This window comes from Sciurus vulgaris (assembly GCF_902686455.1).
Source record: "Sciurus vulgaris genome assembly, chromosome: 11".
Taxonomy (NCBI): Eukaryota; Metazoa; Chordata; class Mammalia; order Rodentia; family Sciuridae; genus Sciurus; species Sciurus vulgaris.
The window spans coordinates 6,893,737-6,906,161 of record NC_136472.1 but is presented as its reverse complement, the minus strand read 5'-3'; the positions used below and the strand labels follow the sequence as shown (position 1 = coordinate 6,906,161).

General features: G+C 37.4%; 1 protein-coding gene across 3 annotated transcripts in view; it reads left to right on the top strand.

Moving 5' to 3' along the window:
* Positions 1-12,425, top strand: part of KDM2A (lysine demethylase 2A) — a 104,708-nt gene that overhangs the window by 3,458 nt on the left and 88,825 nt on the right. Inside the window, exon 2 of one of the 3 annotated variants that reach the window (XM_079103211.1) lies at positions 5,019-5,140. The exons of the other annotated variants lie outside the window; for them this stretch is intronic. The gene's annotated coding sequence lies outside the window, so the exon portion shown is untranslated. The remainder of the gene's footprint in view (positions 1-5,018; positions 5,141-12,425) is intronic. 3 annotated transcript variants of the gene reach the window in all.

Sequence of the window (12,425 nt, the reverse complement as noted above, 5' to 3'; positions counted from 1 at the left end):
CCCTCTCATTTTGGGCGTATGGTGCTAGGGATTGAATTTGGGGTGCTCCAGTGGTGTACATCCCTAACCCGGTGATTTTATTTTTAAACATTTGTTTTTGTTGTTTTGTTACTGGGGATTGAACATAGGGGGCGCTTTACCACTGAGCCACATCCCTAGCCCTTTCTATTTCTTTATTTTGAAACAGATCTTGATAAGTTGTTGAGGCTGGCCTGGAACCTGTGATCCTCCTGCCTCAGACTCCCCAGTAAGTGGGATTACAGGCGTGCTGGGCTGGTTAATGTGCTATTATAGCAGTGCTAAGTTAGAGTATATCGTGTATTTGGAGGGGACCTTTCTTAGAATTTTGAATAATGATTTTGATTTAGGGTGTCTGATGTTTGTTTTCTTATGATTACATGACAAAACTATATCTGAAGCGTAAATAACTTGCATACATGACTTTTTTTTTTTTTTTTTTTTTTTTTTTTTTTTGGTAGAATTGGGGATTGAATCCAGGGCCTTGTATATTCTAGACTAGTGCTTTGCCATTGAGCTACATCCCCAGCCTTCTTATAACATAACTTCTTTTGACATGAAAGCATGTTGGGAGCTTATTTGAGTAGCAGTCTGCCTACCAAACTTTTTTTTGGTACTGGAGATTGAACCAGGGATGCTTAACAACTGAGCCACATTTCCAGCCCTCTTTGTTTTATACTGAGACAGGTCTCGCTAAATTACTGAGGCTGGCTTTGAACTTGCCATTCTTCTGCCTCAGTTTCCTAAGTGTTGGGATTATAGGTGTGGGCCACCACACCCAGGTGCCAACATTTTCTTTCTTGTGGTACTAGGGATTGAACCTCAGGCTTCATGCATGACAGGCAAGTGCTCCACCATTGAGCCGCATCCCTACCCCTGTGTACAAACTTTTAATGTCTGTGTGTAGTTAGTGCTCATATTACAGGTGTACATATATAATATATATACATATATGTGTGTGTGTATCTCTCCACACTACTGGAAAAAGATATATGTAATGTATATAATAGATATATATATTGTATATATATATCATATATGTTGCGTGTGTGTGTGTGTGTGTGTGTGTATGTGTATGTGTATGTGTATACCCATACCCCCTACTGTGGATAGAACCCAGAGGCACTTTTCCCCAGCCCTTTTTTAAAAAAAAATAAATTGAGACAAGGTCTCACTAAATTGCTGAGGCTGGCCTCCATCTGCCTTAAGCTTGGTGATTCTCCTGCCTCAACCTCAAGAGTTCCTGGGATTACAGTTTTGTTCTACCGCATTCCACAGCTAGAATTCTGTATTGATTCAATTAGATCTTATTTGAGGAGTTTTAAGATTACAGACAGGGTATAGAACATCTATTAAAGTAATGTACCGAAAAACCTTTTTTCTGTTTTTCTTTGTTCTCAAAAAGTTATGCTGATTTTTGGTCTGGGGTTGTAGCTTAGTGGTAGAGTGCTTGCCTAGCGTGTGCAAGGCATTGGGTTTGAGCTTCAGTACCACTATAAATAAATAAAAAAATAAAGGTGTTAAAAAAAAAAAAGAGATTTTTTAAAAAAATAAAGTCATGCTCATTTTTATAGTGGTTGACTATATTTATATTTTATTTATTTATTTATTTCAGTGCTGGAATTGAATCCAGGGCCTGGTGCCTGCTAGGCAAGTATTCTACCACTGAGCAATGTGTGCTCTACCACTGAGCAATACTGCCAGTCCCATTGTGTTTGTATAGAACTTCCTTTTTTTTTTTTTTTTTTGTTTTGTTTTGTTTTGCAGTTATTGACCAGGGAATGTGAAGTTTGAAAGAGACAAAATGATAGATTTTTAAATTTAGCTTAGTAGGTAAAGTTAGTTTGGTCCCACACAATATATGTATATATTTAGTTATTTATTTACTTATTTGGGCACTGGGGATTGAATCAGGGGCACTTTACCACTGAGCTATATTCCCAGCCCTATTTTTTTTTATTTATTTATATATTTTTGGTGCCAGGGATTGAACCCAGAGCATTTTACTACTGAGCCACACATCCCCAACCCTTTTTATTTTTTATTTTGAGACAGGGTCTTGCTGAGTTGTTGAGGATGACTTTGAGTCACTGGGATTATAGGTGTGCATCACTGTCTCCAACTTGACAAGTCATTTTATTTATTTTTATGTGGTGTTGAGGATCAAACCCACTGCCTCACACATGCTAGGCAACTGCTCTACCACAGAACTACAACTACAGCCTTGACAAGTCATTTTTTAAAAATCAGAAATAGCTAGATTTTGTCAATGTGTATATCTAAGCATTCACTTATAGAGAACGCTCATCATCGTGTCTCACAATTCCCTAATCTAAAGTGTTAGTCAAGCTGGGCATGGTGGCACATGCGTATAATACCAGCCAGTAGGCTAAAGCAGGAGGATCTCAGGTTCAAACCCAGCCTCAGCAATTTAGTGACACCCTGTCTCAAAATTAAAAAAAAAAAAAAAACAAAAAACCAAGAACTGGGGATGTAGCTCAATGGTAGAGCACTGCTGGGATCAAACATAATACTGCCTAAAAAAAAAAAAAAAGTTGTTAAGTTCATATAAATTATAACTGGTAAACTTTTAGGTTTTTGGAACCACATATCTCTGCATAATTCTTATTGCCTAGAAAACCACAGGTAAAATAATAAGCATATAAAACAAATGTGTGAGTTTCTTTGCTGTGTAATGCAGTGACCTTCAGCTTTAACTTGGATCAATTAAAATTTTTATTAGAAAAGATTATCTCTGTTATGTATTATAATATACTGGGTTATGATATCTGCCCCCCACCTGTGTAGCATGTTGCACATAGGGTTACATTTTTATGGGAAAAAAAATCACTAACCCATGTATAAACAGTTGTATAACAAATGTTAAAACAAATGAACACTCAAGTCAATGTAAAAGAAAGTGGAGTCAGTGTACTTCAGAGTAAAAGTAGTTGTATAACCTGATACTTTTTACTCAGATTCACCTAATCCTGGTGGTATTATCTGAAGGAGGGATGTTGATTTACTTGAGAATTCAGTTTGCCTGTCAATCTTGATGATGAGATTAAGAGGTTTTTTGAAGGTTATTATCCTCTGATGTTCAATCCTGCTAACATGTATTATATGTGTCAGTCTTTTTATCTGTTGCTAGGAACTGGGGGCACTGAAGTCCTGGTGATATTCCCACCTTTCCTTGGGTTAACCTTGAAATTGTCTTTTCAAATTCAGCAGTAATTACCAAATTATCCCTTTTACAAACATTCTCACTTTGAATGACTCCACTCTTAAGGTCTTTTTCTGACCAGGAATGTAATAGGCAAAGTAGAATACTTATATTTTAAGCCATGTTTTTCCTCCCTAGTCTGAAAGTATCATATTGTTAACAACTAGCAAAAAATTATAGTTGGTATAAATTGTTGCATTTGCTTAGTTATAATTATTTCATCAGATTTAGCTTTCATTCTGTTGGTAAAAGAGTATACTGTTCTGATTATTGTAGCTTCCTTCCTGATGATGCAGGAAAAACTGGTCCAGTTTTGGGTGATTCAAAATGCAGATAATGAAGAGCTATTTCTTTATTCTAACCCAGTAAAAGTATCTTGGATGCCCATAATGAGAACTATATTTAAACTCTATCACTTTCTCTTGTTATATTTTGCTGAATACTAATCACTACTGTACTTAAATGTTTGTGTATAGCTTTCCACTAGAGTGTGAGTGCCATGAAAGTTAGGGTATTATTTTTGTACATGCTGTGTACTGAGTTCTTCACCATTGTGTCTTGCATGTAGCAAGTGTTAAGTATTTGTTGATATCTTTGAAATCCTTGGTATATATTTTGCTGCCAGTTTTCTTGAATGCTAAGACCGGGCCACTAGAATAGAGGAGAGTTTGGTAAAAAGGGATGAACAAGATATCTGGGTATTGGGTCTTAGAATATAAATAAGGACCAGAAGGCCTAAGGCTGTAATACACAAAACATGTTTAGCACACATGTTAGATGAACACTTTTATGGTATTTGAGCTATTAGAACAAATAAGGAAATGTCTATTTGACTTTAAAAGTGTGGTCTGAATTTTAAGTTCTCCTGCCTCTAATCCTGTCCTAAATCTACATCAAGGTTTTTGATGATCTTTAAAGAGTCTTGAAGTTGTGAAGTTGTAAGCAGTGGCGTTTATGTTATTCTTAGGTCTTGGTTTTGGCCATTAAGTCAGGGAGTTGATAAGTTTACTGTATATCATTCAGAGGGATGTGGTCCTTTTGTATTTTTGTTTTTGGGGAAATGGATATCCTTAATCAGGTTTCATTAATTTTTTTTCTGTATATTAATTTTGGAATGATACTTTAATTTTGCTTTGTGCTTTCAGAAACACCAAAAAGGTTAAAATTCAGTACTTATTTTTTAATTTTTTTTTTTTTTTTTCTTCAATGAACATTTATGATGTGCCAATCCTGTAGGGTAGATGGTGTGATGAAGGGTTTTTATTTTATTATTTTTTTTTTATGGTGTAGTTTTAAGTCTTAATTTTTAAAAATTTTATTTATTTATTTATTATGAAAGTAGAGGTTCAGGAAGGGACCATGATTTGCCCAAGAGTAAAAGTTGATCAGGGTTAGAATCAGACTTTAAACTCAAGAGCCCTGACTCCAAACCCATGTTTCTTTTACACCATTCAATCTCTTTTGTTGTATATTTCATATAGAAAACAAATGATACTCTTATTGTGGTAAGCTGTAGACTTGAGTAAATTTCCTGTTTTTTAAGGCTGCTTTTAAATTTTCTTCCCTACCAGCTATGTACTTCAGCATCTAAATGAGAGCTATAAATATTTGACACCCAGTGTTTGATCATGTTTTTAAAAATCTGCACATCCTTTTTGTGAACTTTGAACTCATTGCACTTGATTTATTAAAATAGCAGTGTTGTGCAGTTTGTGTGTATGTAAGCTTTTTATTTATGCATGTTACTCATATCCTTGTTTTCTGTTTTAAATTTTAGGTTCTTGGGGGTTTTCTCTGTCTGTGAGTACTTGGTAAAAACTTAAACCCTAAAGATAAAAGGCAGCAAATAGTGACCAAACGAATGTTTTTGGCAAATACAGTGGTGAAGGCCTCCTTCAGGTAGGTAGAGAGGAGGAGGGAAGAGGGTGAACTTTCAGGTGGTAAAGACAGCATAAGCGTTACTATGGAGTTGGAAGCCTTTAAAGCCTATCCTATGGATATCTGATGGATTGGTAGGACCAAAGTAGGTGATTTGTTTGGGAGGCACTGCTGATAATGCTGGGAACACATTTTAAGCAACTTTGAAAGCCAGATATGGACAGTAGACAGCTATTAGAAGTTATGGTTTGTTTTTAATAGAATAGAGATTTGATCAAAGTGTCGTTTTGGAGAAGTAACTCCTGCAGTTTTAGGTCGGGGGGCTGCTAGAATAATATGAAAATAGGTTACCTTTTGAGGTGATAGGTACTTGAACTATTTTTTTTTTTTTTGGTACTGGGAATTGAACCAGGCGTGCTTTAACCACTGAGCAACATCCCCAGCCCTTTTTATTTTTTATTTTAAAGACAGAATCTCGCTAAGTTGCTTAGAGCCTCACTAAATTATTGAATCTGGCCTTGAATTTGGGATCCTCCTGCCTTAGCCTCCTGAGTCACTGGGATTATAGGTGTGTGCCACCACACCCACTGGTACTTGAACTCAAGGCAGAGGTTCTCAGTAGCAGTATCACCATTATTTAGGTGAGTGGAACATGTTAGAAGTACCCATTCTTGGGCTCCATCTAAAATTTACTGAATCGGATACTTGGATTGGGCCCAGCAATCTGTTTTAACAAGTACATGATACTGATGCATACAAAAGTTTGAGTACCACTGCTCTGGATATAGGTAGTAGAAATGGAAAGGAAAAGTTAGAAACAAAACACGTTAGCAGTGAAGGAATGATAGAACTTGATGACTGATGGATAGCAGTGTGTTATGATAGAAAAGAGAGCGCCCTGTGTTCTAGCATCAGCCCTATTTTAGCTGGTTTTGAACGAGAGTACTGATTTTGGAGGCAAAGACAAATGAACTAAGGTAGACTTTGGGGTTAAGCCCGGCTTACCAGGAACACTAGAGGTAGGAATTTTTGAATGAGGGAGGAGAGAATTTAGATGAATATTTTAGATAATTGAAGATGTTGGCAGATTTATTTAAAGCAGGGGGTTCTCAAATGGGTGTGACTTTGTTCCCCAGGGGACATTTGATGATTTCTGTACACATTTCTAAGTGTCAGACTGAGAGAATGTGTTCTACTGGCGTTTTGTGGGTAGAGGCTAGTGATGCTACTAAGATATCCTGTAATGCACAGGGCAGGCCCCCCACAACAAAGAATTAACTGGATCATGTCAGTAGTGTGTAGTTGATGAACCCTGTTAAAAAGGGTTTGTCATTAGACAGGTTTTATTTGTGTTTCTATCCTAACTATCTGCTGTTCAATTTCAATTCTGAGTCTAACCTGTAGCATCTCAAAAGCAGTCTCAAGATTGTGTTTCATAGGGCTTTGTCCAGAAGTAAGCATGAAACATTTTTTTGTTGAATTTTCACAAAACTAACTTTATGATCATAGCAATTCTCAACCCAATTGCAGATTTCCTTATTACTGCTTTTGATATACCTACGATCAACTAATTTTGGTAACCTAAGAAAAGACTCACCATCATGAGATCATTAAGTTACAGCAAGAGATAGTCTTCTGTGCTGGTTTCAGCAGCACATATACAAAAATTGGAACAATGTAGAGATTAGCATGGCTCCTGCACAAGGATAACATGAAAATTCATGAAGTGTTCCATATTTTGAAAAGAGAGAGCAAGAGAGAGAGAGCGCTTCTGATACTCTTTTTTTTTTTTTTTTTTTTCTCTTGGTCAGGGATTGAACCCAGGGGTGCTTAACCACTGAGCCATATCCCCAGCCTTTTGAATATTTTATTTTGAGACAGAGTCTCACTAAGTTGCTTAGGGCCTTGTTAAGTTGCTGGAGCTGTCTTTGAATTTGAGATCCTCTTGCCTCAGCCTTCTTGCTACTGGGATTATAAGCATGAGCCTCCAGACCCAGCTATTCACATATCTTTTTGTGAAAGATGCCTTTGGAGTTCTGCACTGCACAGCCTATGTGACTATACATGGTGGCCCATTGTGTTGGGAGCAAGGATAAGATAAAGGAAAAGTCAAATGCATATGTGAAACTAGAGTTAAAAAGCCCAGTCTGATGGATAATAACACATATTAAATGAACGTGTAGTTGGCCCTTTGTATCTGTGGGTTCCACATCTGCTTACTTGAATTCAGTGAACCTTGGTTCAAAAACACTTGAAAAAAATTGTGTTGAACATGTGTATTTTTCTCGTCATTATTTCCTAAACAGTATAGAATAACAGCTATAGCCATGTGCCTCATGATGACTTTTCAGATGACAGACTGCATACACAATGGCATATATCACATAGACTAGGTATATAAATTTATAACATCTGTAAGTTTGTGTAAGTTCACTCTGTGATATTTGCAGGACAACATAAACTCCCAAGGACACATTTTCAGAATATATTCCCATTATTAGATGATGCATAACCATATCTACTAATATATCTTAACAAGCTTTGAAATTCTGTGATACCCATTTTTTCATATTTGGAAACAGAGGCATAAGGTGATTAAATAACTTGCCCCAAGTTATCCAGCTAAAAAGGGACAGGGTTCAAAGTATATTGTATTAGTTCATCAGTACTATACTATTTTACTACTTCTTCAGCTTTGTTGGGGAACAGTTTATAAATGTTTTGTTGATGAATTTAGGGTGTTTCCCATATGACCTTTTCTCATTTAGGAGATTCATTCACTTAAATGTCTGTTGAGATGTTTTGCTGTGCCAGACACCTCACTTGGGTCTTTTTTAGATTTTGCAAATACCGTGGTTTCAGATAGTGCTGGTTATTTTGAAGAAAGAGAATGAGATACCTGTAGGATAGGAATCACTCCCTGAGATAGGTTGACCATTGAAAGCCTCCCTGAGAAAATGGCTTTTTATGTTGAGACCTGAATGATGAACAACCAATCTTGTGATGTTTAAGGGTTCAGGGGATGAAATCTGTATTAAGAAGTTCTAGGTAGAGGGACCAGCTAATAAAGAGCCCTAAGGTAAGGATGAGAAAATTTTACTAATTGCTTAACTATTTATCAGACACTATACAAGGGTCTTGGGATAGAGTAATGAGCAAGACAGGCATGGTTCCTTTGTCATGGAGCTTCTATTCTGGTGAGAAAGTCAGACATTAAACACTTACGCTAGTAGTGTTAATTATGGTTGAGCAAAGAGCTTCAAAGGTAAATACAGGATGCAGTGTGAGTGTATAATAGGATTACCTAATCTAGACGTTAGTAGTGGGTTGAAACATCAGAGAACACTTTTACAAAGAAAGCCTTTAAAGCTGAGATGTGAAAAGGGAGGTGAGTAAGAGGTAACCCGGCAAAGAGGAATGATTAGCATATGCAAAACCCCTATGGTTGGAAAGAATTTCAGGTGTTTGAGAGACCTGTCTTGCAGCCAAAGACCAGAAAGGCCAGTGTAACTGCAGTGATGTGAGTAGAAGAGAGAACCTCCCTCCACCTTACTGAAGATTGAACCAAGGCCTTTTCACATGCTAGACAATCATTGCACCACTGAGCTGTACTCCTAGTCCATGTTAGAATCTTGACAAGGCACTCAGCGGTCTTGTCAAGGAGGACATTATCCTGAAGGCAGTCGGAAGGCAAAAATTCAGCAGAGAAGTAATGTGTGGACTAATATCAGTGGATGAATTATAGAGAAAGAATCAGTAAGAGTATGATAATGATTTGAGGAGACCAGTTAGGAGGTCGCTGTTAGTGGTTCAGGAAAGATGTGATATAGTATGCTTGAGGGAGTAAACAATTAGAGAAGAGTTAGTTTGAGAAATATTTACAAAACAATTATAGGACTTTGGTTTATTAGATGTATCAAGGATGAGTGGAGGGAGATACATGATCAAAGTGTGATTCCCAAGTTTTCCTCATGTGTGTGGCTTGTAATACATTCCTATTATTTGAAATAGGGCACACTGAAGGAAGAGTAGTTTGGTGCACTGAGTGGTGGAGTTAAAAGTTCAGTTTTGAGACAGTTTGGACAGGTAAAGTGCTCGTGAAACTTTGCAGTACTGTTGTTGACTGGGTAATTGGATGTGATTCTGGGGCCTCAGGAGGGCCTTATTGGCTTGTGGTTGAGTTTCCTTAGTGTATGTATAGTAATGGAAGAAGAAGTAGAAGGGAGTGAGAGGGAAGGTTCAGGGAAGTAGGAAGAAAATCAGGGGAGAGGTATCCTGAAAGCCAAGGGACTGTTCAGGCACTGTTGTAAGCATTTGTATATTTTTACTCATTTGATGTTCAGAACCCTATGAAATAGGTGCTTTTATTGTCCTTATTTTATAAACAGGAAAATGACACAAGAGGACACTATGTAACTTGCTTAGGATCACCAGGTAATAACCAAAGAGTTTGGTTTTTGGACCTAGACTGCCTGGCTCCAGTTTATACTCTAAACTACCACTTGATACTGTTAGTGGTTTTTGAAACATTTTTTATGTTGTAATGGTTTTGAGTTTTTTTCTTTTGTTGTTTTTCAGTGCTAGGGATTGAATCCCAGGCCTCAGGCATGCAAAACAAGCCCTCCTCCACTGAGCTATATGCCCAGTGCCCTGCTAGTGTTTGGAGAGGAGCGAGTGGTCCATTGAGATTGACACTACTCAGAGACTGAAGATGCTGACAACTGCCATTGGATTTGGCAATATAGAGGTTATTGGTGACTTTGAACAGAAGTGTCAGTGGCAAGTTTTGAGGTAGAAAACCTTCAAAATAAATGTGAGACTAAGTAGAGTGAAGAAAAGTTCAAAGAAGTTTGACTTGTGAAGGGAGGAGAGCAAGTTATGACTGAAAGTTAGTGTAAGATCCAGAAAGCCTCTCTTGGATTTTTATTTTTTAAGATGGAAGTGATTGCTGCATTAAAAAAAATTTTTTTTTAAGTCTAGATAGACACAATGTCTTTATTTATGTGGTGCTTAGTATTGAAGGCAGTGCTCCACACTGAGCCACAACCCCAGACCTGCATTGTTTTTAAATTTATTTTTATTGTAAACAAATGGGATACATGTTGTTTCTGTTTGTACATGAAGTAAAGGCATACCATTTGTGTAATCATACATTTACATAGGGTAATAGTATTTGATTCATTCTGTTATTTTTTCCTTCCCCCCACCCCTCTTTTCCCTCTGTACAGGCCTCTTTCCTCAATTTTTGCCCCCCCTCCCAACCCCCATTATGTGTCATCATCCGCCTGTCAGCGAGATAAATTTGTCCTTTGGTTTTTTGAGATTGACTTCTCTCACTTAGCATGATATTCTCCAATTTCATCCATTTGCCTGCAAATGCCATAATTTTATTGTTCTTTATGGCTGAGTAATATTCCATATATATATATCACAGTTTCTTTATCCATTCATCAATTGAAGGGCATCTGGTTGGTTCCACAGCCTGGCTATTGTGAATTGAGCAGCTATGAACATTGATGTGGCTGTATCTCTGTAGTATGCTGATTTTAAGTCCTTTGGGTATAGACCAAGGAGTGGGATAGCTGGGTCAAATGGTGGTTCCATTCCAAGTTTTCTAAGGAATTTCCACACTGCCTTCCAGAGTGGCTGCACTAATTTGCAACCCCACCAGCAGTGTATGAGTGTACCTTTTTCCCCACATCCTCGCCAACACCTATCAGACCTGCATTTTTGTTTATAGCATTATCCAGGTATACCCCTTCCTCTGTATTACTTCCATGTTTAATTCATTGCTAAGATCTGCTGATTTTTAGGAGCTGGGGGGGTTGTAGCTCAGTAGTAGAGCACTCGCCTAGCATGTGTGAGGCAATGGGTTTGATCCTTAGCACCACATAACAATAAATAAACTAAATAAAGATATTGTGTCCATCTACAACTAAAAAAAAATTTAGTTGTAGGTGCTGAGGATCGAACCCATTGCCTCCTGCGTTCTAGGCGAGTGCTGTACCTCTTGAGTCAGAACTCCAACTTGATCTGCTGATTTCTAGTAGTTTTTTTTTTTTTTTTCTTTTTCTTTTTCTTTTTTTTACTGGGGATTGAATCAGAGGCACTTTACCACTGAGCCACATCCCCAACCCTTTTATTTATTTATTTATTTTTTGACACAGGGTCTCATCTCACTAAGTTGCTGAGGCAGATCTTGAACTTGCAATCCTCCTGCCATCAGTCTTTTGAGTGGCTGGGATTATAGGCAAGCACCACCACGCCTGGCTACAACCGCTAGTTCTGATATTTACTCTGAGCCATTGCAATAGCCTGTTTCATAGGGTCATCGTTCGTTTCTGTTTTCGGAGGCTTTTTCCCCATTATTTTTTATGTTGTGCTTTCAAGGTCCTGATGTTGTCATTCATCCTCTGTGACTTTCTCACTGTAGTCACTGGTGCTGTGGGACAGACACTGGACTTCAATTCATGAGACTTGGCTTTGAATTTCAGTTTATAAATGCTGTAATATTGGGCAAATTATTTAACTTTGGTAAACCTTATTTTTTTCATCTGTGGAATAGTGAAAATAAATCTCACTTGGTTGTCTTTAATGGTTTTGCCTTTGTAGACACACTCTTTAGCATGGTATTCAGGCTCCAGTTGACTGTCACAGTCTTATTTTCTGCTCTTTACCTTTGTGCATTTCAACCAAACCAAGCTACTTGCTTGTTTTTTTCCCCACTCACATGTAATACTGTTTCCTGGTTCATACCCCAGTGCTCATCCTGTAAAGCCCACTGCAGTATTGAGTATTGAAGGAAACTTTCCTGAATTCTCATAATTTTTTCTGTACCTCTCATGGTAACCAACTGGATACAAGATAGGAAGTTTAATTATATCTGAATAACATGCTCCTTGAGGGCAGAGCATAACTTTTTTTCCATGAGTGTTTCTTTTCTAGTGGTACATAGCATGGTGCTATATTTATATCTTTGAGACTCTTAATTATTATTGGGTTGAAAAATGCATGGTGTCATGAAGACAAAGTAAATGTAATAAAATGAATTTAGTCAAAGTAAATGTAATAAAATTAATTCTGTGGTAAAGTGCTGATAATAATACTATAATTATTAGGAGGGACTAGATCAGAACAGGGTCAAAGAGAAGAGTAGTGCCAAGGAATAAGAATTTTCTATGTCTAATTGCTCACTTATTCTTAGAGAAAGGAGGACCAGACTTTTTATGTCCCTTGAGATCTCCAGTTACCTTTGCTCTTATATACTGTGTTCACCAGGCTGCTTTCAATATTTTGTTATCCTGGT